This window comes from Pseudophryne corroboree, chromosome 1 (genome assembly GCF_028390025.1).
Source record: "Pseudophryne corroboree isolate aPseCor3 chromosome 1, aPseCor3.hap2, whole genome shotgun sequence".
Classification (NCBI taxonomy): domain Eukaryota; kingdom Metazoa; phylum Chordata; class Amphibia; order Anura; family Myobatrachidae; genus Pseudophryne; species Pseudophryne corroboree.
In genome coordinates, this window is record NC_086444.1 from 576,960,179 (window position 1) to 576,985,266 (window position 25,088).

Below are 25,088 nucleotides of genomic sequence, written 5' to 3' on the forward strand. Positions count from 1 at the left end.
ATTGCTCCTTATTCACATTACACCACACCATATTGCTCTTTATTCTCATTACACCACACTATATTGCTCCTTATTCACATTACACCACACCATATTGCTCCTTATTCACATTACACCACACCATATTGCTCCTTATTCACATTACACCATACCATATTGCTCTTTATTCACAGATCACACAGTAGTGCCCTTTCTATGCGTTACACCACACAGTAGAGCACCTTATACACATAGTGCCACACATTGGTAATGCATTTATACACATAATACCACAAAGTAATGCCCCTTACACATATGAGACACATTATTAATGTCCTTATAAACATAATGCGCCTTACACATTATGCCAACCCTTATTAATGCCCTTATACACATAATTTCCCTTATACATATGCCGCACATTGTTAATGGCCAAATACACATGACACACATAATGTCCCTTACACATATGCCGCACATTATTAGTGCCCTTAAACACATAATGACACACATAGTGCCCCTTACACATATGTTACACATTATTAATGCCCTTATACAAAAAATGACACATATAGTTCCTGGCGTGAGTCAACTGGCAGCTCTGCTAACGTCGGGTTCCTATTTTTTATGAAAATGCATCTTATTTGCATTGCTATGTGGCTAAGATGAAAATACAGCTTCTGCTGATTAAAATGATATGCAGCATGCCTATATACTGTGCAACTGTGGCTGTATCTGCATACGAAATGCTACGCACAGAATATAGGCATGCCGCATATCATTTTAATCAGCAGAAGCTGCTTGTGGCCCTAGGCATACCAGATGCCCTAGGCAATTGCCTAGTTTGCCTATGCCTAGGACCGGCTCTGCCCAGGCCCATATACTACTGCTCTCTCCCGTTGTAACCCAGGCACATATAGTACTGTTCTGTCCCGGTGTGACCCAGTCACATATACTACTGCTCTCTCCTGGTGTAACACAGGCTCATATACTACTGCTCTCTCCCGGTTTAACCCAGTCACATATACTACTGCTCTCGCCTTGTGTAACCCAGGCACATGTACTACTGATTTCTCCAGGGTGTAACCTAGGCACATATACAGGGCTGTTTCTAGCCAATTTGGCTCCCAGTGCGAGATTTCAAAATGCGCCCCCCCCCCCTTATATAGATCTACAGAGAAAAAGTATGTGCACGCCGAAGGCACACGCTCCTGACAAGGGGCGTGGCCTCAATAAAATGGGCGTGGTCTCATTAAAATGGGCGTGGCACCGTCTGAAAAGACTACCTTACACCCCAGTTTTTGACCTTGCACCGACCGATCACGGCGACCACAGGAAACAAGGGAAAAAAATTATATTATGCCATACACCGCAATGCACCCGTGATACATTAAATCCCCATTTTACACATGACAGCAGGCAAGAGTCCCCATTTTACATATAACGGCAGGCAAGTGTCCCCATTTTACACATGACGGCAGGCAAGAGTCCCCATTTTACACATTACAGCAGGCAAAAGTTCACATTTTACACATTATGGCAGGCAAGAGTCCCCTTCTACAAAGAGAGGGAGGGGGGAGAGAGAGAGCGAGCGAGTGTTATACTTACATTTGCAGCTGTCCTCTTCATCCCGCTTCCTGCTCTGCGCTGCGGCTCTGTGACTCGCGCCGGGCCGCATCTTCCTCCTCCTGGCTTTTTTACCTGCCCGCCCGTGTCCTGGCTCCCCCTCCTCCCCGTCATTACTACTCTGTTCGTGGGTTGGAGTTTCATGTAATGACGCGTTTGCATCGTGACGTCACGATGCAAATGCGTCATTACACAAAACTCCGCCCCCGAGCAGAGTAGAAATGACGGGGAGGAGGGGGGAGAACCAAGAGAGCCACCAAGAGCCACGGCGGGCACCCCTTGCGAATGCACGCCTTGCCTGCCGCAAGGAACGGCTCTGCACATATACTACTGATCTCTTCAGGGTATAACCCAGGCACATATACTACTGTTCTGTCCCAGTGTGACCCAGGCACATGCACCACAGCTTTATCATTAAAAATAAAGTTATTTTTTATTGACTGATACACATTTCATCTCTGTAATTATTTTAACACAGTTGTATGAGTGTTTTCTTTGTATACTATGCTAGGTGGTTCCTATAATGGCTGGCCACTCCTCTCTGGTCAGGTTGCCACACCCATTCCAGCATATGACAACGCCCCTTAGTGGGCCCCTGTGATTGCAATTCCCTGGTGGGCCCTTCATGCCCCAGTACGACACTGCTTCTGTTGAATACTTAGGGTTAATTAAATTAACCATCTTGTTGCTGTTTGAGTTGTTGTTAGGTAAAAGAATGAATTGAAATTAGATTTAGAAAAATCAATTAATTATTTATTAAAAAGGCCACGCCCGTATACAGGTTGAGAGGGAACATCCTTTCAAGCCTGGGTCAAAATGCTTCAACAACAGATACATGTCAAAACAATGATTTTTATCACATACCAGTTACGCCCCATTCTTATAACCCTCCCATATGAGTTCATTCATCTGGAATACAGTGTTATGCAATATTAGGACAATTGGCAAGAAAACTAAAAGATACTCGTGATCTTCAACTATGTGTCCATATTAGGAATTAAACTGGACTCTATGAGCTTTTCGGATGTGTGTACGTGGAATTAATACTAGCCAACAAAGTTGTTTTCGTCTTTCTTAGTCTGTACAAAGTTCAAGATAAATCTGCTGTATCATCTAGCTAGAAACAAAATGGAATCTCTTATGCTTTATACTATAATAGTGAATATAGATCACCCTTGATATTGTGATTATTAGGTGTATGCATAATATGCGTACTATCCCGTAGTACATATATATAGCTGTTAGGCCTTCAGCAGGTTGTCTCTGTCACAGTATTCGACAGCTCCACCCTTTGATCAGGGACATTATCCATGTGCCCTGTCATCTCAGGAGAATTTCTGGGAACGTATAGTTCGCTAATAATCATTTCATGTATTATTGCTATTCTGCGTCTGGCAGTAGCCTTCTAAATGCAACATAGGCCGCACCTGTAGGCAGTGAACATCAAACGAATGGCTATAATCACGTCGAGGTCACCAAAGAATAAACCTCATCACAGAATACATCATCACATACAATATACTTAAAAAACATTTTCCTAATCCTTAAAATTGAATACTAGGTTTTAAACATTTATCCTTTCCAGTCCATATCATAATATCTTGGTTAAAGTTCTTCTTTTATATCATGGGCCTCCTTTATATACTTGGCAATACACGTATCAGGATCTGTAATGTCTTTGGTCAAATAAGCACAGCAGTGAGCTCAAAGTGCTGTTTCCGGAAATCAACAATATCCTCCAATTTGTGGTATTAAAGCTTTTATAGACCAATGTGGTATCGTAATAGTTCATGTCCAATGTCCTGGAATAATCATAAATGTCCAATGTCCTGGAATGTCCTATCATAAAGTTCAATCATGTTATCAATAACTTAAATGAAATAAAACGTCAACTCCCAGTTGATTAATCATACGACTCCATTAGCCATAGGAGAACTTATTAGCCACCTTTACCAATTCGAGGTTTTATTGATGCTCTGGTGGCAGGAACATGTTTCCTGATTACTGAGTCAATTACTCTTTTTAGGAATAGTTAATCCTGCAAGAAAACTTTTCTTAAGTTATTATGTGTTTTTGTATAAAATTGCTAAATTAATCTTCTTAAATAACAAACATCTTCAGAATTAATAGGTAACCAATTATATATCATATCCTAAGGACATAGTGACAACTAACATTCTCCGTTATGTATGATATCTCTTTTAACCTTTGAATCTACTCCTGGTAAAATACATTTACTAAATCATAAACTTTAATGAACATCCTATGTAACCATTACTATTTATATACCTAACTCATTATATTTAGCACATCTAGAAACATTAGGTTTGTATATGGTAACAATCCTTTCACATTCCCTTAAACCAATCTTTCCTATCTGCATAAGTTATTTTTTTTTTCTGTATTATTGACCTATTTTATTTCCACTAACTGAAATACACCCGATATGTGTAGCTGATATTATCACCAGTGGTTCTTTCTTGAGATACTGTTGTATCTTATCCACATGTACCTGTTTCACTATTATCACAACTCTATAAAGTTTTGGTAATCACATCAAATGTAACTTACATAGAGAACTTTGGCCTGTTACTATACAATGCTGGTGTCTTTGTATACATATCTAACAATTATAATAATAATAATTAGCAATAATATTTATATAGCTGCAGTACCCCAAATCTTTCCAACAATGAATGGTATTGCTGGACTGGATACTCCTCAGAATAATATCCTAAATTATTAAATTATCCATACATTAATCTATATATCTCTCTTCAAGTGGAGTACAATACTCACAATCACGTTTTTCAAAGGGTGTTTGTTACACAGTCATAAATCTCTCTGGATTTCCTGCTTAGAAACAAAGAGGAAAGAAGGGTCTTATTGAAATAATTCCCATCCACAATAATGGATGAGTACTCAGACCTACACCACACGTCTGCTCGCTCTCTCTTCAAGGAAAAAAATCAATTGAGTCTTAATGCTGTTATAAATAACGTCGCTCCCGTATACTTTCAGAAATCTTAAAAGTTCTGTAGGATATTAGCTTGTAAGCAGTGAGCACATAGTCTATTATCAATTATCATAATCATCTCCATCTTGATTGAAGGGTTCATTCAAATATAACTCTGTGGTAGTAACAGTAGTAACAGTCTCTGTATCTCCATACAATTGTTTTTAGTTTTAGGTTCCTTTAAGCTCTGGTCTCTGACCTTTTCATTTCATTGCAAGCTCATGGATCTAGATGTCCTTCTTCTGCAGCCTTTGCAACGGCTGTATCAGTAGTCAGCGGTACTTGCCCAGGACCATCCTATGCGATCTGTAATGGAACCGAAACATAAGCAACTTCTCACCATAACACTGTCTTCACTCTCTCAGTGATTTGTCCTGTGCCGGACTGTGTGTTTTCGTGTTGGTTAAATATCTTTCCAAGGTTCTTGCAGCTTTTGATATTCTTGTAACTGTTTAAATAATTTGTGTGACACATTTGAACCGTCAAATCATTTTGTAGTTTTGAATCAGTCTCTGGATAATATATCTTTGCTCTGGATAATATATCTTTGCTCTGGATAATATATCTTTGCTGGATTCCAAAAAGAATAACAAAAAAAATATATAGAAGAGAGACTAAGCAGAGGCTTAGGTGTAATTCTACCACTATTGAACCAACAATTGGACCCTGCCATGATTCAAATTCTGCCTTTCCTGTCTCTTTTGTAGATTAATAAAGCTTAATTCTTTAAACCTTCCCTGTCAAATTATGACTTTTTATTCTCAACATTACACATATTAATTGAAAAATATTTTCCAAACACCTATAAACTCTTTTTATCAATAAAGAAACTTTACTGTCTTTGAAACAATAGATCACACATCTAGCCTTATTATTAATTTCTCAAATAGCGCAGCAAACTCTGTTGCTTTACTTTACCCCTTAACACCTGTTACACATACTATAGTTCCTTTTTAACATTAAACTATGTTGTATTAAAACAATGTTGTTTTTAATCAACCCAAACATCTGCAGTAAACATGCTATAGCTTTCTTTATCACCATCACGATCCCTCTCATTATCACATAATTTGTTATTTTGGTCCAATGCCAAAACACAATGTACACTTCTCCATTAAACTTCATCCTACCATAGAAAGCTTGTGAATCTATTTCATGCTAGTTACCCTTAGATTTGCATAGCTCATGACATTTCCCATAGCAAAAGTTGGCAGCAACACTTTACTATTACTAATACTAATTCACTAATTCACTAATTCACATACTAATTTCAGTTAACACACTGTAATTCACCATCCCATTATCCCCTATGGATGCTAGAGAAATTATTCTCCTGTTACTGTCAGTTTTTTAAATGCAATGTAATTCTTTATAATTGTCTTACTCATCCACATTATATTCCTTATACTCCCCACTTTTGGGGGTGAGGAAGACAAGTATGCAGCTGTATCTAAGTTGTATACTGTCAGAGGTAAGATGTACACATCATACAAAATCTACTGCTTAACCACAGTTCTAAACATATTTTTTTTGTTCTTGCTTATACATAAGTTGATGGTTTGGCTCTGACTGTATCCATAATGTCTTATTCATGATAAAGTGTAATATTGTATTACCTTCTATATGAACTTGAATGCATGAACATAGCATTTACAAAAAAAAATTACTGTATATAGAGATTTATCATCTGGTCATACATATGTATCTATTAATAAATGTATACCAAGGCTCCACCCTCTGAGGGTTTTAACTGTCTTTGGTCTAGCGCCAAATAATGACCTATGTAGTTAACTATGTCAGCACACCGTTGAATTTTGTCTTGCGACACCTTGTGTCCTGTTCTGCAAGAAAACGCAACTGTTTAGTATCTGACACCAACACTTCAGATAATTTATAGCACCACAGTAGATCATCCACATACTGGGTACATCAGGTACATCATCTGTATGTACAAAAGAATGTAGGTTATTTTTGCAAGTACAAAGAAAGATTGTCTATAAATCTTTTGCATAATCTAGTCCAATACAGTGTAATTTATTCCATCAACATTACATTTTTCTCATTGGGTAGTCTGTATTCTACCATTACTTACACACAAGGTTAGTAATCATACTACATCAACATACTGTACATTTCTTTGCTTATCTCAAAATATCTCTCAGACTGGCAAGTCCACTCAGTCCACTCTTCACAAGATCTACGTCTCTCATCCACACTCATTACTTGCTTCCATGCACAACTACAAACTTCCCTTGGACTGCATCCATTCTATGGAATGCCTTGCCACATACACGCATTCCCTGAAAACTCACTTATTCAGACAAACTTATCAAATCCAAAAATCGCTCACATTATCTGTATAGCTTTCCTATACAATCATATCCCCACACTTTCTGGCTACGGAACCTGATTCATCACTGCATATCGTGCAGTCCACTAAGAACCTCTGCAATCTATATCTAATATATCAATGCCTATACTTTGTTATGGATTTTAGCAAGCATATCCTTTACCTCTATTCATAGAATCACAGGGTAAGTGATATATATGTATATATATACCTGAGCAGTTACCCCAGCACTCTTATTATCCACTGCGGGATACGTCTTGCTCCGGTGCCCTCCCACGCCGGGGGTCTCCCTCCGGTATAGACAGCAGTTGAAGAAAGAGGCGGCACTCGGAGACTGTACAATCAATGTGATTGCACCTTTTTTTAATACACATTGATTGTACAGTCTCCGAGTGCCGCCTCTTTCTTCAACTGCTATATATATATATGCTATGTATCCAACTGAATCTGTCCCTACTCTATACTTTCTGGAATCTGTAGAAATACCTCATCCGTGATGCAGTATATTTTACACTGTAACTTACAAATTAGGTCTCTTTCAAGTAAATTTGAAGAATTGCCTAAAAGTATGTTAATACTGGAATCGTAGTGATTAATTGCTTGTAGCAATCTGTGATTTACAGCATATACTTTACAGAATGATACCTTTATCTTTCCCTATGATTTTAGCTGCAGCAGCTTTGAAAAACTCCCCCGTACAGCCCACCTCTGAGAGGGAGAAATCTCTATGCAGCAATGGGGCGTAGTCTTTTTGACTGTCTGCCAGATGCAGATCTGTTAGCGATTATGCTGTTAGCGCTGACATTTCTAGCCTGTATATGCTGCTGGGATTTTTTTCTCTGATTATAGTTATGCTCCTGTAACTACACCCCTTTTTTATTATTGACATCTCTCTCTACAGACTATCTGTTTAAGATATCAGTTCACTAAATTAGTTCTTATGTTAAAAAAAATAGAGTAGATCGTTTGTATAACAAACATTTAAATTTGCAAATCATTGTCTTCCAACAACATTTGTAGCGCAAAACATATCTAGAGTATTGCTTATGCTTATTATGATCCATCTCATTAGATGAAAAAAAGTCAAAACTCACTGAACACTTTTTTTTTATTTTTCTTGACTACATCATAGCTCATGCTGCTGCTGGAAGGAGGGTAGGCACGAGTTTGGGCTGTCACAGCTCCCTAGCTCTCCGTGCTACACAGCGTTGGAAACTGAAGGCTTTTTACTTATTTTACAGGGAAGAAAAAAAAACTTTTTTATTTTCCTTTATATCGCAATACAACACATGGCATCCAGCCATTAATTTGCTGGCAGACCTTCTCACAATATATTGCATTAAAGAATATTTAGGTATTAAACCCATATGGGAAACTTTGCTTCATAGTTAAATACTAACACCAGATAAACACTTTTCAATAGACTTGTAAACATGCCAAACAGTCGCAGACAGAAGGTTTCTATTAGACACATATCTGAGAATATACTTAATGGAACAAACACTGAACTTTTATGTCCCACACACAAGACACCATAAAACACAAAATGACATACAGTTTCACCAGCGCAAGGGCATGTTCTTTTGGTACCATAATTTTATAGTCTTTTTTTTTTTTTTTCATAAGTTGGGCGCCCATACATTAAATAATAATAACAAACAGTTTGCAAACTTCAATATCTTGCAGATTTCAACAGTTTTGCCGATTTCAAAATACGCTTAGTATTGGTTGATCAGGCCAATATTATACAGCATAATTGAAATGCACAACATTGTTTTTCTTCACATTTTCTGTAGACTGTACCCCTTGGTCACAGTACTGTACAAACTCTATGCATATATGGAATATTTCTTCCATAACATGATATGCACACTTAGGGTTAATCCTCCCTGCCCTTCCCATACGCCGAAAAATTTGCAATCCCTGCAATCTTTCACACACGTGACACGTCTGTCAACTGGGAAACTGCAGTAGTCCCTCTTATCACAAACTACAATCACAAAGCAACATGCCAAGTTAAAAGTTGCTTGTCTCTTAGTGCACTACAATGTTAGCAAACAGACTTAGGTTATGGTTAACACAACACCTCTTTAGAGTTGCTCAGTTCTTTTGTGCACAATAAACAATGTTAATAAACAGACTCAGAGTATACTTGGGACTCTAGTCCGTAGATTCCGTTATTTACCAGAATCCATATATGATTAAAACAATCAGCAGCTGCACAGTATTACAGTATAAAATTTCAATCAAATTACTTATAATCAACTATAACCTCGGGTAATCACCCTATTTATTCTCATTTAAACTCTGGCATACGTATGTCTATTAAAGAGGGAGGTGATCTATGTGTTTTCACTTTACTTTGGCCCTTATCTTTACTCATAGCGTTAACGGAATGTGATACTATGAGTTCAGATTGGAACATCCAAAACCCCGTGAAAAGGTCCAAGCATTCACTCACAACAATTACTCATAGGGTAAAAAACAGAGGTCATTATTTCTCTGCCCATATACAACTTTTGAATTCATTAATTAATTTTACATGCACAACAAACACGACAAGATCAGGTCCCTGGGTTATTTTCCTAGCTTAGTCAATCTCCTCACTCCTAATTCTCATATTATAAATATAAAATCAACCAGACAGCTGGCAGGCATAGAAACAGCATGTACTGGAATATAGCACATACCATGTTATTCCATACTTACCAGTGCTGTAATGACTTGGGATATTCCTTCCATCCTCAGCTGCTGGCTGGCTGGCACACCACTTTGAGAATTCGATGAAGAGATTGAGATATATAGGTCCAAACTACGAGCCCCCACATTGTTGAATACTTAGGGTTAATTAAATTAACCATCTTGTTGCTGTTTGAGTTGTTAGGTAAAAGAATGAATTGAAATATGATTTAGAAAAATCAATTAATTATTTATTAAAAAGGCCACGCCCGTATACAGGTTGAGAGGGAACATCCTCTCAAGCCTGGGTCAAAATGCTTCAACAACAGATACATGTCAAAACAATGATTTTTTATAACATACCAGTTACGCCCCATTCTTATAACCCTCCCATATGAGTTCATTCATCTGGAATACAGTGTTATGCAATATTAGGACAATTGGCAAGAAAACTAAAAGATACTCGTGATCTTCAACTATGTGTCCATATTAGGAATTAAACTGGACTCTATGAGCTTTTCGGATGTGTGTACGTGGAATTAATACTAGCCAACAAAGTTGTTTTCGTCTTTCTTAGTCTGTACAAAGTTCAAGATAAATCTGCTGTATCATCTAGCTGATAAAGCCGTTAAATGCTTTATACTATAATAGTGAATATAGATCACCTTTGATATTGTGATTATTAGGTGTATGCATAATATACGTACTATCCCGAAGTACATATATATAGCTGTTAGGCCTTCAGCAGGTTGTCTCTGTCACAGTATTCAACACTTCCCAGCCCCAACAGTGTCCTGGGTCAGGCCGACAATCTAAACGCGATAGCCATGGTGGGAGAGAAAGCAGCTACATCACCACCTTCGCCTGGTAAGTATGGAAGTGGGGCACTCCTCAATGACAAAACAGCTCAGGGTGGGGTAGGGACGGGGTGGGGGGGGGGATGCTGAGAATAGTGAGCACCTGCTGAATCATTTTACCCTAGAACACCAGGGAAAACAGAGATATTGGAAATTGTAAATTACCTGTGCTGGTTTTAAAAGAAATTTGATATGAATGAATATATAAAATCAGCATCAATGTGAATAAGTATTTAATGAATAACGGAAGGGGGGTGGGTTTGGGTGGCAGGTAGGAGGTGTTTGGGCTGTGCCTGGCATAATGTGTTTAAGCAGGTCTAGCTGGCATTACATGTATAAGGCGCTCTACTGTAGCGTAACGTGTATAAAGGCCTCTGCTGTGGTGTAATGTGTATAAGCGGCTCTTCTGTGTGGTGTATTGAGTATAAGGGACTCTACTGCGTGATGTACTGTGTATAAGGGTACTACTGTGCACTGCAATGTGACTAACGGACTCTACTGTGCAGTGTAATGTGAGTAACGAATGCTACTGTGCAGTGTAACGTGAGTAACAAACGCTACTGTGCAGTGTAATGTGAGTAACGAACGCTACTGTGCAGTGTAATGTGAGCAATGGATGCCACTGTGCAGTATAATGTGAGTAATGGATGCCATTTTGTACTGTAATGTGAGTAACGAACACCACTGTGAGGTGAAATGTGACTAATGGACGCTACTGTGCCGTATACTACTACAGTGGGCTTTTTGTGTGTAAGGGGCACTACTGTGGGCATTGAGAATAAGGGACACTACTATGTGGTGTAATGTGAATCCAGTTCACTATGTGCGGTGTAAGATTGTGCTACTGTGTGGTGTAATTTGAATTGGTATTGTGTGGACACGCCCCTTCCTTTTGAGTCCACACCCCTTCTGCGTGCACTCTCCCTTTATTAAATATGAGAGGGAGGGCACAAATGCATAGTTTGCAGGGGGGCGCCGAACACCCCTGTACCGGCCCTAGTGTAAAGTAACAGTAGCAGTGCCGGATGCACTGCTGCTAATACAGTGTGGGCAGTTCTGAAGCAGCCTGTGCCTGCCTTGTGTGCTCCGCCCCCCATCTCATCTCATGTACTGACTGCGCTCTGCAGGGACGTACTGCCGCCGGTGACAACAGAGGTAAGCAGCAGTATAGCTGTTTGCCTGGGGGAAAGGGGTAGGGGAGGAGTAGGTGATCTACCAGACTAAGGACCCCATGCACAGAGCTGCGGTTACCTTGCATAATGTGTATAATGGACTTTACCTGGGGTAATGTATATAAGTGGCTCTAACCGGCATAATGTGTACAAGGGGCCACTCACTCCTAGCTACTCTACAGAGTTCCGTACAGGTACAAGTGACCTGTCTAAGGTGGCCAGAAGTTAGGGGTGCCAAACTGAGATTTTATCTTGCCCCCCCCAACCAAAAAACGTTCTGACACCCCTGTGACTGTGTGTACATAAATTAGTTTGTGTATGTAAATTTTACATACACATACCTTCACGGGATGTAGTTGGCACCCTGACAATAAGGATGCTGGCGGTCAAAAGACTGGCTTCGGAATCCCAACAGTAACAGGCAATTGATCATAGATTGCATATTCAATGTGATCTGGGATGGAACTTACCACCCAGGATTGCTTTGCAATATGCAATCTCATTGGGCTGATGAATCAATCAGCACCTTCAGGGACAAGGGCTCTGAAAGGAGCCTATTTCTGCGATGTGCCTCAGGCCCGGCATAGGGAGGGGGTCAAAGGGGACCCTAGCACCGGGCCCCGAGGTCCAAGGGGGCCCCCAAGGATCAGGGGCAGAAAAAATGGACAGCAGCGCCTAATAATGCTTTTTAAACACTAACTCTAGCTGCCCACATAAACCAATTGCCGGGCCACACCAAACTCCCTCTGACACTTCCCCTCCCCCCCCCCATCCCCAGGTACCCTGTCACTTGGTCTGGACTGGTCTCCGCTGTCTATTGCGCATGACGCTCTGCAGGGTGTGACATGCATGGCGCTCTGCGTGTGTGTGACACGCATGAAGCTCTGCCGGGTGCCGGCCCTTCCCTGTATGTCCCTTTCACCTCTGCCGAAGAGTCAGGCAGCCACAGCCCAGCAGGAAAACTGCTGCTCGCTGGACACACTGCATCAGAGACTCCACACAGCAGCAGCTCGCAGCGGCTGTCCAAGTCCCTGGCTCTGGTGAGTATGTTTGCCTGTATGTTCACTCAGAGTATCAGAGTTATTGTGTGATCATTATTGATATGGTAATAAAATAAAACCCAATTTAATCACTTGAACATGTCCATCTTTCAATCACGTATATACACTGGTGACCAAAATTGCGGACACTTTTTGAAATTTGAATGTTTTTCAACTTTGAATGCTTATAAAAACTGTTTCACTTCACGCAGTGCAATGATTCATATATCAAATGAAAGGAAATGTAATGCTGAATTCAACACAGAGGTCAATATTTGCTTTACAAAGGAAGTTATGCTACTTTCAGTCAGACAAAGAAGCACAGAGGCACGAGATTCAAGAAGCGGATTGTAGTAACAGCTACTACCAGCCAATCGGAATCATCGTTTCAAGGACCAATCAGCTGTCGTTTATGAGCAGGTGCAAGGTCATGTTCAAAGGTGGGAAGCTCAGTTTGGCTGTTTGATTTTGCAGAATAAAGTTGGTTACTGAAGTGCAATTACGGTTGGATGTTTGTGTGTATTGGCCCTCATTCCGAGTTGATCGCTCGCAAGGCGAATTTAGCAGAGTTGCTCACGCTAAGCCTACGCCTACTGGGAGTGTATCTTAGCTTCTTAAAATTGCGACCGATGTATTCGCAATATTGCGATTACAAACTACTTAGCAGTTTCAGAGTAGCTTCAGACTTACTCGGCATCTGCGATCAGTTCAGTGCTTGTCGTTCCTGTTTTGACGTCACAAACACACCCAGCGTTCGCCCAGACACTCCCCCGTTTCCCCGGCCACTCCTGCGTTTTTTCCGGAAACGGTAGCGTTTTTTCCCGCACGCCCATAAAACGGCCTGTTTCCGCCCAGTAACACCCATTTCCTGTCAATCACATTACGATCGCCGGAGCGATGAAAAAGCCGTGAGTAAAAATACTATCTCCATTGTAAAATTACTTGGCGCAGTCGCAGTGCGAATATTGCGCATGCGTACTAAGCGGAATTTCACTGCGATGCGATGAAAAATACCGAGCGAACGACTCGGAATGAGGGCCCTTGTTTAGAGCTGTTGACGGTGTAAAAATAAATATAACGATGTTTTCCAGGCAAAGTGGTGATTGATCACCCAGGAAGAGATCCAGGATTGTGGTGTTACGTGAAAATGGTCTTTCTCTTACATCCTAGAGGATGCTGGTGTCCACATTAGTACCATGGGGTATAGACGGGTCCACCAGGAGCCATTGGCACTTTAAGAGTTTGAGAGTGTGGGCTGGCTCCTCCCTCTATGCCCCTCCTACCAAACTCAGTTTGAAAAATGTGCCCGGAGGAGCCGGTCACAGCTAGGGGAGCTCTCCTGAGTTTTCCTAGAAAAAGTTATTTTTTAGAGTTTATTATTTTACAGGGAGGCTGCTGGCAACAGTCTCCCTGCAGCGAGGGACTAAGGGGGGAGCAGTGTCTGCCCTGCAGGGTCTAAGACACTGTCTCCGCTGACTGGAGACTGAGCTCCAGAGGGGTCTGATCGTTCTCCGCCACAGGGGACCGCTTGCACCAGCAGCATGCCGCCACCCCCTTGCAGAGCTGAAGAATCGGTGGCGAGTGAGACACCGACCCCCCTAGTAAGCGGAAGATCGGTGTGAAGATGGCGGCACAGGGTAGGAGCGCAGTATTAACTGTGCTCCGGGGATGGCTCAGCGGTACATGGTGCGGCGCTGGTGTATGGTGCAGCGATACCAGCCAGCACTAATTCCTCAGGCCAGTATAATCCATGAAAAGCGGGAAGACAGCGCCATTAAGGGGGCGGAGCTTCTCCTCAGAGCGGACCCAGCAGCGTTTTAGCGCCATTTTCCTGCCTGCACAGCGCTGAGAAGGAGAATCAGGTCCCTCCACAGCAACTCCAGCTATCTGTAAACGGTACCAGGTGGTTGTAGAAGGGGGAGGGGGGGGGGCTCTAATACGACTGTGTGTCCTATTAAGGTGCACAAGTCAGCACTGACAAGGGGTCTCCCTTTGGTAAAAGCGCTGTGTGTGGGTTGGCTCCAATCTCTGTGTCTCTCTTGCCATTCTTGGGGGGGAAACTCTGTCTGCCCTCACCTGTGTGTGTAGAGGGTTTGGTGGTCTCCTTTAGCTATGTCCAGGGACACTGTGTCATATGCTGCAGACGATTTGTCCTCCCAGGATGATCCCATTCCATGTAATCAGGATAGCACTGGTTTAGCACAGATACCAGTGAGGGAGCCTGAGTGGTTTTCCTCTATCAAATCTTGGATTTATCAGATTTGTGACAGGGTTGCAAGTAATGAATCTGCATCCCAGGTATTACAGAGCTCTATGGCAGTATGGCCGGTTTCTGGTACCTCAGGATGCTCCGCTATATACCCCCATAAGCGTGCGCTTGTGCATGTCACACAAGACGACACAGACACCGATTCTGACACCACAGACGGTGATGGGGATGTGTTGCGGGGGTCCGTATCTCTTGAAAAGGGGGTGCAATTGTTGATAGAGGCTAGCAGGGATGTGTTGAATGTTAATGATACCACACCTGAACAGGTTGAGGAGGCCTTTTTCACTGAAAATAAAAAAAAGCCTCGCTAACCTTCCCTGCGTCAAAGGAATTGAATGCTATATTTGAGAAAGCATGGGTAAACCCTGAGAAAAAATTCCAGGTCCCTAAAGGGGTACAGGTGGCGTTTCCTTTCCCTGAGGAGGATAGGAAGAAATGGGAAAACCCGCCGATTGTTGATGCATCTGTGCAGGGGCGTCACTGCCCCTGGTGACACCCGGTGCGGGAGGTCGCAAAATGGGGGTGTGGCCTAGCATAAGTGGGCGTGACCTCGTGGGTGGACCCCCATTTTCGGCACTCCAGGGGGTTAAGAAGATGTTGGCTTTCCTCCCCCGGGAAGTGCCTCTATCCCTCATATATGCCCACTCTGTCCCTTTCTCCCCCATCCCACCCCTTCCCCCCTCCTAAGTCTGCAGCCTGGGGCTCCTGAGTCTCTCACCTGTGTCCGGTGAGTGTGCGGTGCTGCCGGCGGGTGAAGCTGCGGCAAGTCTCTTGCGCACAGGCGGAATGCAGTGCCGGCTCCTACACAGGGACAGGAGCCAGGTGCTGCACGTATTGTTACAGTGCAGCACCCGGCTCCTGTCACTGAGCAGGAGCCGGCATTTTGGTGTCACCCCACTGCATCTGTGTCCAGACTGTCAAAGAAGGTGGTTTTGCCTGTTCCAGGATCTACCGCCTTATAGAAGCCAGCTGATAGAAAAATTGATAACACACTTAAATCAATGTACACTGCTTCAGGGACCATATTACGTCCCACTATTGCTAGTTCATGGATTGCAAAGGCAATAGTAAAGTGATCGGCTACCTTACTTGAGGATTTGGATACGATGGATAGGGATGATGTTGCATTATATTTACGCAACATACATGATTCAGCAGGTTTTATGGTAGAATCCATGAAAGACCTGGGTTCCATGGCTCCGGGAATCTATTCCATGTCTGTTTCGGCTCGTCGGGGACTGTGACTGTGCCAGTGGTCGGCCGACGCGGAATCCAGAAAAAGTGTGGAGTCCCTACCCTATACAGGTCAGGCTCTCTTTGGGGAAGCTCTAGACGCGTGGATATCCACGGCTACAGCGGGCAAGTCTCCGTTTCTTCCCTCAGCAGCACCTGCTCCAAAGAAATCCTTCTCTTCATCTACAACACAGTCCTTTTGGCCTAACAAGCCTAGAAAGGCCAGACCGTCCAATACCTTCTTTAGGGGAGGTCGAGTTAAGTCCAAGAAACCTGCCACTGCAGGTTCCTGGGAACAAAAGCCTGCTTCAGGTACACCAAAGTTCTCCGCATGACGGTGTACCGTGCGGCCTGGAGGTGGGGCCGGTGGGAGCGAGACTAAGACACTTAAGTCACGTCTGGGTATCGTCCGGCCTGGATCCCTGAGTGATAGATATTGTATCCCAGGGATACAGGCTGGAATTTCAGAGTCTTCCTCCTCATCGTTTTTTCAAATCAGGCTTACCAACTCTGTTGTCAGACAGCACTGTTCTACAAGAAGCTGTCCAAAAGCTGGTGGAGGCACAGGTCATTGTGCCAGTTCCTCCTTCTGTGCAGGCCACAGGTTACTATTTGAACCTTTTTGTGGTACCAAAACTGGATGGTTCGGTCAGGCCCATTCTGAACCTAAAATCATTTAACCCCTTTCTAAAGGAGTTCAAGTACAAGATGGAGTCTCTCAGGGTGGGGATACCAGGTCTGGAAGAGGGGGAATTCCTGGTATCCCTGGATATCAAGGATGCGTACCTCCACATTCCGATCTGGCTGCCGCATCAGGCTTATCTCCGTTATGCATTGCTGGACTGTCATTTCCAGTTCCAGGCCCTGCCATTCGGCCTCATCACAGCACCAAGGCTGTTTACCAAGGTGATGGTAGAAATGATGGTTCTCTTTCGCAAACAAGGAGTGAACATCATTCCATATCTGGACGATCTGCTGATAAAGGCATCGTCCAAGGAGAAGCTGCTGCAGTCCATTGTTCTCACAACACGCCTCCTCAAGAGTCATGGTTGGATTCTGAACTCTCCAAAGTCACATTTGGAACCAACCCAGAGTTTGTCCTTTCTGCGAATGATCCTGGACACAGAAGTGCAGAAGGTGTTTCTTCTGCAGGAAAAGGCGTTGGTGATACAAACTATGGTCCGGGATGTCCTGAAGCCAGATCGGGTGTTGGTTCATCAATGCATTCGCCTGTTGGGGAAGATGGTGGCCTCTTACAAGGCTCTCCAGTATGGGAGGTTCCATGCTCGGACCTTCCAACTGGATCTCCTGGACAAGTGGTCGGAATCTCATCTCCACATGCACCAGAGAATTTGTCTGTCGCCGAGGGCCAGGATTTCGCACCTCTGGTGGTTACAATTACCTTACCTCTGGAGGGCTGCAGGTTCGGGATTCAGGAATGGGTCCTTCTAACCACAGATGCGAGCCTTCGGGGCTGGGGAGCAGTCACTCAAGGAGTAACCTTCCAAGGACGGTGGTCAAGCCTGGAAGCCGGCCTGCCCATCAACATCCTGGAACTAAGAGCCATCTACAACGGTCTTCTTCAGGCGGCCCCTCTTCTAAGAAGTCGGGCCATTCAAGTGCCGTCGGACAACGTAATAACAGTGGCTTACATAAACTGATAGGGCAGAACGAAGAGCAGAGCGGCAATGTCAGAGGTGACAAGAATACTTCTCTCGACAGAAAAACATGCGTTGGCACTGTCAGCCATCTTCATTCCGGGAGTAGACAACTGGGAAGCAGACTTCCTCAGCAGACACGATCTCCATCCAGGGGAGTGGGGTCTCCATCCGGAGGTGTTCAAGGAAATAACAGACCTTTGGGGATTACCCCAAATGGACATGATGGTCTCTCGTCTCAACAAGAAGCTTCGATGTTATTGTTCCAGGTTGAGGGACCCACAGGCAGTGGCAGTGGACGCCCTGGTGTCTCCGTGGGTGTTCCAGTCAGTGTACGTGTTTCCACCACTCCCACTCATCATAAGAATCCTAAAGCTAATAAGGAGAACAAGCGTTCAAGCAATCCTCATTGCCCCAGACTGGCCAAGAAGGGCTTGGTATGCGGACCTTCTATATCTACTGCAAGAAGAACCGAGGCCTCTTCCTCTTCGGGAGGACCTGCTGCAGCAGGGGCCATTCGCCTATCAAGACTTACCGTGGCTACGTTTGATGGCATGGAAGTTGAGCGCCTGATCCTTGCTTGGAAGGGCATTCTGAAGAAGGTCATTCCTACCCTCATACAGGCTAGGAAAGGGGTAACGTCTAAACATTACCATCGTATTTGGAAGAAATATGTCTCTTGGTGTGAATCCAAGAAGTTTCCTACGGTGGAGTTTCAACTCAGACGTTTTCTCCTCTTTCTGCAAGCAGGAGTGGATATGGGCCTGAAGTTAGGATCTGTGACAGTCCAGATTTTGGCCCTATCCATTTTCTTTCAGAAACAATTGGCTGCCCTCCCTGAAGGTTCAGACTTTTTTGAAGGGAGTTCTGCACATCCAACCTCCCTTTGTACTGCCTACGGCGCCTTGGGACCTTAACATGGTGTTGCAGGTCCTCCAGTCAGATTGGTTTGAGCCTCTACAGGAGGTTGAGGTCAAATTTCTTACATGGAAGGCGGTCACATTGTTGGCCTTAGCTTCTGCTAGACGCGTGTCCGAATTGGGGGCTTTATTCTGTAAAAGCCCTTACTTGATCTTCCACGAAGATAGAGCTGAGCTCCGGACATGTCAGCAGTTTCTTCCGAAGGTTGTGTCAACATTTCATATCAACCAACCTATTGTGGTGCCAGTGGCTACTGACTCCTCAATTACATCAAAGTCCTTGGATGTTGTAAGGGCTCTGAAGATATATGCGAAGAGAACTTCTCGTCACAGAAAGTCGGACTCTCTGTTTGTCCTTTATGATCCCAAGAAAATTGGGTGTTCTGCTTCTAAGCAGACTATTTCTCGCTGGATTCGGTTCACTTTCCTGCACGCTTATTCTACGACAAGACTGCCGTGTCCAAAATCTGTTAAGGCTCACTCTACTCGTAAGGTGGGGTCTTCCTGGGCAGCTGCCCGGGATGTTTCGACAGTGCAACTTTGCCGAGCTGCAACTTGGTCTGGGTCGAACACGTTTGCAAAGTTTTACAAGTTCGATACTTTGGCCTCTGATGATCTGAAGTTCAGTCGATCAGTTCTGCAGGAGCCTCCGCGCTCTCCCTCCTGTTCTGGGAGCTTTGGTACATCCCCATGATACTAATGTGGACCCAGCATCCTCTAGGACATAAGAGAAAATAGGATTTTGGTTACCTACCGGTAAATCCTTTTCTCGTAGTCTGTAGAGGATGCTGGGCGCCCGCCCAGCGCTTCGTTTTCCTGCAAACGTTATTTGGTTCAGTACAACTTCGTTTTAGTTGAGTACTGCATTGTTACTTGGTAAGTAATGTTTCAGCAGTTGCTGAGTGTTCAAGTTAAGTTAGCTTGACGTGCCTTGCATGTGTGAGCTGGTATGAATCTCGCCACTATCTGTGTATAATCCATCTCTCGAAGATGTCCATCTCTTCGGGTACAGTTTCTAGACTGAGTCTGGTAGGAGGGGCATAGAGGTAGGAGCCAGCCCATACTCTCAAACTCTTAAAGTGCCAATGGCTCCTGGTGGACCCGTCTATACCCCATGGTACTAATGTGGACCCCAGCAACCTCTACAGACTACGAGAAAAGGATTTACCGGTAGGTAACCAAAATCCTATTTTCGTATGCAGCAATTGCGAGAGAAGTTGGTGGGAATGTGACATCAGGAGTACAAAAGTTTTGTTCACACAACCAGGAAACACAATCTATATAAAACAAAGAAGGAAAAGGATGGAAAAAGTGCAAAACAGCTGTTGATGATAGGAGAATAAAATAAATTTGCATCAGGGACAGATGGATGTCATCTGTGGCCATTAGCAGTGAACTGAATGCAACTGGTGTTTTTGTCAGTGCAAGAACGGTACAGAGAAGACTAACGGAAGTTGGCCTAAAAGGTAGGATTGCCCGAAAAAAGCCATTCCTGAATAAAAAGCAGCGGCAGAAATAAATACAGTGGGCAAAAGAACACGTTGCATGGACAGAAGGTCAATGGAAACACGTGATATGGAGCGACGAAGATATCGATATTTGGTAGTGATGGGAGAAAATATGTGAGACGTCGCATCGGGGAAGAGGTTCATCCAGATTGCATTCAAGCGACAACAAAGAATCCTACAAGTGTTATGATCAGGGCATGTATGACAGCAGATGCTGTAGGCCGCCTTCATGTCATAGATGGCACACTGAACAGCAAAAAGTACATTGACACCATCCTACAAAGAAAACTTCTACCTTCTATCAGGGATCTTTTTCCAGATAATGCCCCTTTTTTTCCAGCAGGATTCCGCTCCCTGCCACACTGCATGGATATGCAAACAGTGGTTCATGGATAATGACATACAGGTGCTGGGATGGCCAGGAAACAGCCCAGACCTGAACCCCATAGAATATTTTTGGTTCCGTTTGAAAAAACTGGTACATCTGAGGTGTCCATCCAATAAAAGAGAATTAATTGAGGCTATAATTGTCTCATGGCACCACATAATAAAGAAGGAAGAGCTCCAAACATTGGTTTGCTCAATGCCACATCGCTGTGCTGCTGTCTTGAAAAATAAAGGATACCCAACGAAATACTGATAGGACAGTGACCTCATAATTACACAGGGATTTTCACCCTAAGGGGGACATTTACTAAGCAGTGATAAGAGCGGAGAAGTGAGCCAGTGGGGAAGTTGCCCATGGCAACCAATCAGCACTGAAGTAAAATCTATAATTTGCATATTATAAAATATTACAGAGCTGCTGATTGGTTGATGGGGCAACTTCTCCATTGGCTCACTTCTCCGCTCTTATCACGTCTTAGTAATTTTCCCCCTATGTGTTGTTTTCACTGCATTCCCTTGTAATGCAAATATTTTACCTATGTTTATTTGATATATGAATCATTGCACTGTATAAAGTGTAACAAATTTTATAAGCATTCGAAGTTGAAAAAAACATTAAAATTTCAAAAAGTGACCGCAATTTTGGCCACCAAAGAATATATATATATATATATATATATATATATGCACTAATTTTTTAAAGCCACCACCTGCTTTAAAAAGGGGGGTAAGGGGGGGGGGGGGGGGGCAGAGGGGGTTGCAGTGGCCCCAGAGATATTGGTGTACTGGGCCTCAAGATTTCTGTTGCCGGCCCTGATGTGCTGTGAGTGCTGCGGGGGGGCTGCTCATGTGCGGTCAGCTAAGACCACACAAGGATACTTACATGGATGGTTCCGGGGGAACCCTCTGCGAGCTACAAATGTGATCTGTAGCCCGTAGGCTACCACTATCTCTGGCGGTAGCTGCCTAGGCCAATATCGAGAATGCATCACATTCCGTATATTGGTGAATTGGGCTGCATCGCTTGTAGTCCATGGAAACCTATGGGGGATGCAGCTGCGAGCGGCAATAAATGGATCGCAGCAGGTATTGGAGATACCTGCTGCGGTCCCTCCTTCTTACATTCAGGGGATACATAATATTTGAAGCTAGCCGCCGAAAATGGGTGTTTTCCGGTATATAGCTGCAAATATACAAATATACAATGATAAATTGGTCCCACAATCCTGAATTTAAGTATCGGGGAGAGTTAGGCTGCGGGAGGATAGGTTAGGGTTAGACACAAGGTCTGACTGGTCCAGTGGGGAATAGGGGAAACCCCCGGTGTGCCCCACTGCCTGAGGGCCCATCACCTTCTCTAGGGATCAGGTTCCAGATTATGCACTTGAATTATAAATTTTACATATGTTACATTATACTGCACAGGACTATGGTGCATTCTGGTAAATTATCATGCATTGAATATATTTATAAAGGGGCCCAGACCATACACTCTCTAATGGTTAGCCAAGCCTCACTGTTGGTTAGCCATGCCCCCTCTGGATGCTGGTCACACCTCTAAGCATGGCCCCCTACCACTGAAATCCCCCGGTGGGCCCTTTCCAACACTTGTTAGACATTAGTAGGGTTGCCATCAGAATTTGTTGGGCCCGGGACTGATAAAATGGGCAGGGACCCCTTGCCCAGGATGAGGGGCAGGGCAAGAGGAAAAATGGTTGTGATGGGCAGAGGGGAAAGGTGGGTGGTAGGGACACAGAGAAAAGGTAGGATGCTGTAGGATGAATGTTAGAATTAGGTGGGGAGACAGATTAAGAGGTCTAATAGGAGACGCAGGCAAAGGAAGGAGGGAAAAGAAAGGCCAAGCACACAAAAACACTGGGCAAAATGGAGACATTCACACAGGTGACAGATGGGGTGAGAGGGGGATGGAGACATTCACACATGTGACAGATGGGCAGCGGCGCCAACAGCTTAGCCAGGCCCTGGTACACGGAGAGGACGTGGCCAATGAAGAGAGGTGTGGCCTTAAAATGATATGAAAGTGCCGGACAAGGGAGGGCGCTGGTAGGTCCAATTGGGCAGCGGCCGGGATTGCTTCCCCGCGGAAAGACTGTTGCTGCAGCTGCCTCTCTCATCAGCACAGTACACAGCAGCAGTCTGCTCTCTCGCCCATTCAAGAAGTGTGGCTCTCTGCAGCATGTGATCCCCCATCCCATGCAGCAGGTCCCATGCCTTCACCGGGCCCCTCCAACAGCCCTGGGTACAGACTACCTGCCTCCCCTCCCTCTCGGTGTCACTGTAGATGGGGCTTGGGGGCATAGAGCCACACACACTTCTGGTGAATGGGGGGGAGACATGGAGATATACACTCTGCTGGTGAATGGAGGACAGGGAAGGTCCTGAGGTAGGATATGGAGACATTATATAGGAGACTGTGGGGTGGTGGGGACAGGGTAGGGCCTGAAAGGGACATGGAGACAAGGTGACTGAGCAGTACCCACTGATGCAGGGTCACACATTACACTTTGTGGCTCACCATGCTCTGAGCCATGGAAGTAGATCTTGCAGGTCAGTGGGTTTGGTCATGTCGCTTATCTCCTCTGCTGTCCAAGTCGCTCCTGCTGTTGTCCCGGGGAGAGGTAGTTCGTGCAAAATGCTGCTTGCTCCCTATTCTCCTCCACCCCATCATCCTCCCGGCTCTTCTTTTTCATCTCCTGGCCCGGGTGGCAGTGCCATTGTGGCGGATTCTGATTGACTGCCGGCCCTTGTGCTCCAATTGGCTCCAAATTTGAAATGCTGTCTCTGCATGGCTACCTGATTGCAGATGGTGGCCCCAATCTATGGGTGTGGTATAGAAGTTTGACAGTCATTAGGTTGACCGCATATGGTCGACAGTGAAAAGGTCGACAGGGTCAAAAGGTCGACACCCCCCAAAAATAGTTTTTAAACATTTTGGGCTCAAAAGGTTACTAAAGCTAATAGTTTTTGACATGGATAGTAAATAAGGCAAAAGTTGTAAAAGTATGAAAAAACCCTTAAAAGTGTCGACCTTTTGACCATGTCAACCATTTGACTGTTGACCATATGGAGTTGACCTAATGACTGTCTATCTATACATTGGAACCCTTAATCTAGACCGCTGCCAAATGTTATATCTGCCCCCCCTGCAGTGCACATGGGGGGAGGTAATTCAGAATTGATCGCAGCAGCAAATGTGTTAGCAGTTGGGCAAAACCATGTGCACTGCAGGGGGGGGGGGGGGCAGATATGACATTTGCAGAGAGAGTTAGATTTGGGTGGGTTATATTCAGGGCCGGACTGGGACTAAAAATAGGCCCTGGCATTTTTGAAGCACACAGGCCCACCTCTGTGACTCCTCCCCTTACTATTCCTGACTCCTCCCACTTATTAGTCTATGTTCTTACAAATATAATTAATATTCTAACAACATACAGGCGTACATCATTCTCTATAAAAATATACACAACCAGTGGTTGAAGTGGAAATTTTTAAGTGGGGGTATGGAAATGTGAGGTTTGTAATAAAGCGCTCCGGAAAAGGGGGCGTGGCCACTCAAAGGGGGCATGGCCTTCAGTGTAGTTTACCACACCATACACCCCATATACGCATTATGCACCACAATAGTAGGACCCCTTATACTATCTAGTACTGCTGCCCCTTTCACATTATACCACACAGTATGAGCCAAAATTCACATTACAGCACCCGGTATGAGCCGAAATTTACATTATATGCCCCCGATAGTGCAGTGCCAGGTATACAAATGCCCCCACAGTGGCAGGTATACAAATGCCCCCACAGTGCCAGGTATACAAATGCACCCACAGTGCCAGGTATACAGATGCCCCCATAGTGCCAGGTATACAGATGCCCCCACAGTGCCAGGTATACAGATGCCCCCCCAAAGTGCCAGGTAAACAATTGCCCCCACAGTGCCAGGTAAACAATTGCCCCCACAGTGCCAGGTATACAAATGCCCCCACAGTGCCAGATCCACAAATGCCCCCCACAGTGCCAGGTATACAAATGCCCCCACAGTGCCAGGTATACAAATGCCCCCACAGTGCCAGATCCACAAATGCCCCCACAGTGCCAGGTATACAAATGCCCCCACAGTGCCAGGTATACAAATGCCCCCACAGTGCCAGGTATACAGATGCCCCCATAGTGCCAGGTATACAGATGCCCCCACAGTGCCAGGTAAACAATTGCCCCCACAGTGACAGGTAAACAATTGCCCCCACAGTGCCAGGTATACAAATGCCCCCACAGTGCCAGATCCACAAATGCCCCCCACAGTGCCAGGTATACAAATGCCCCCACAGTGCCAGGTATACAAATGCCCCCACAGTGCCAGATCCACAAATGCCCCC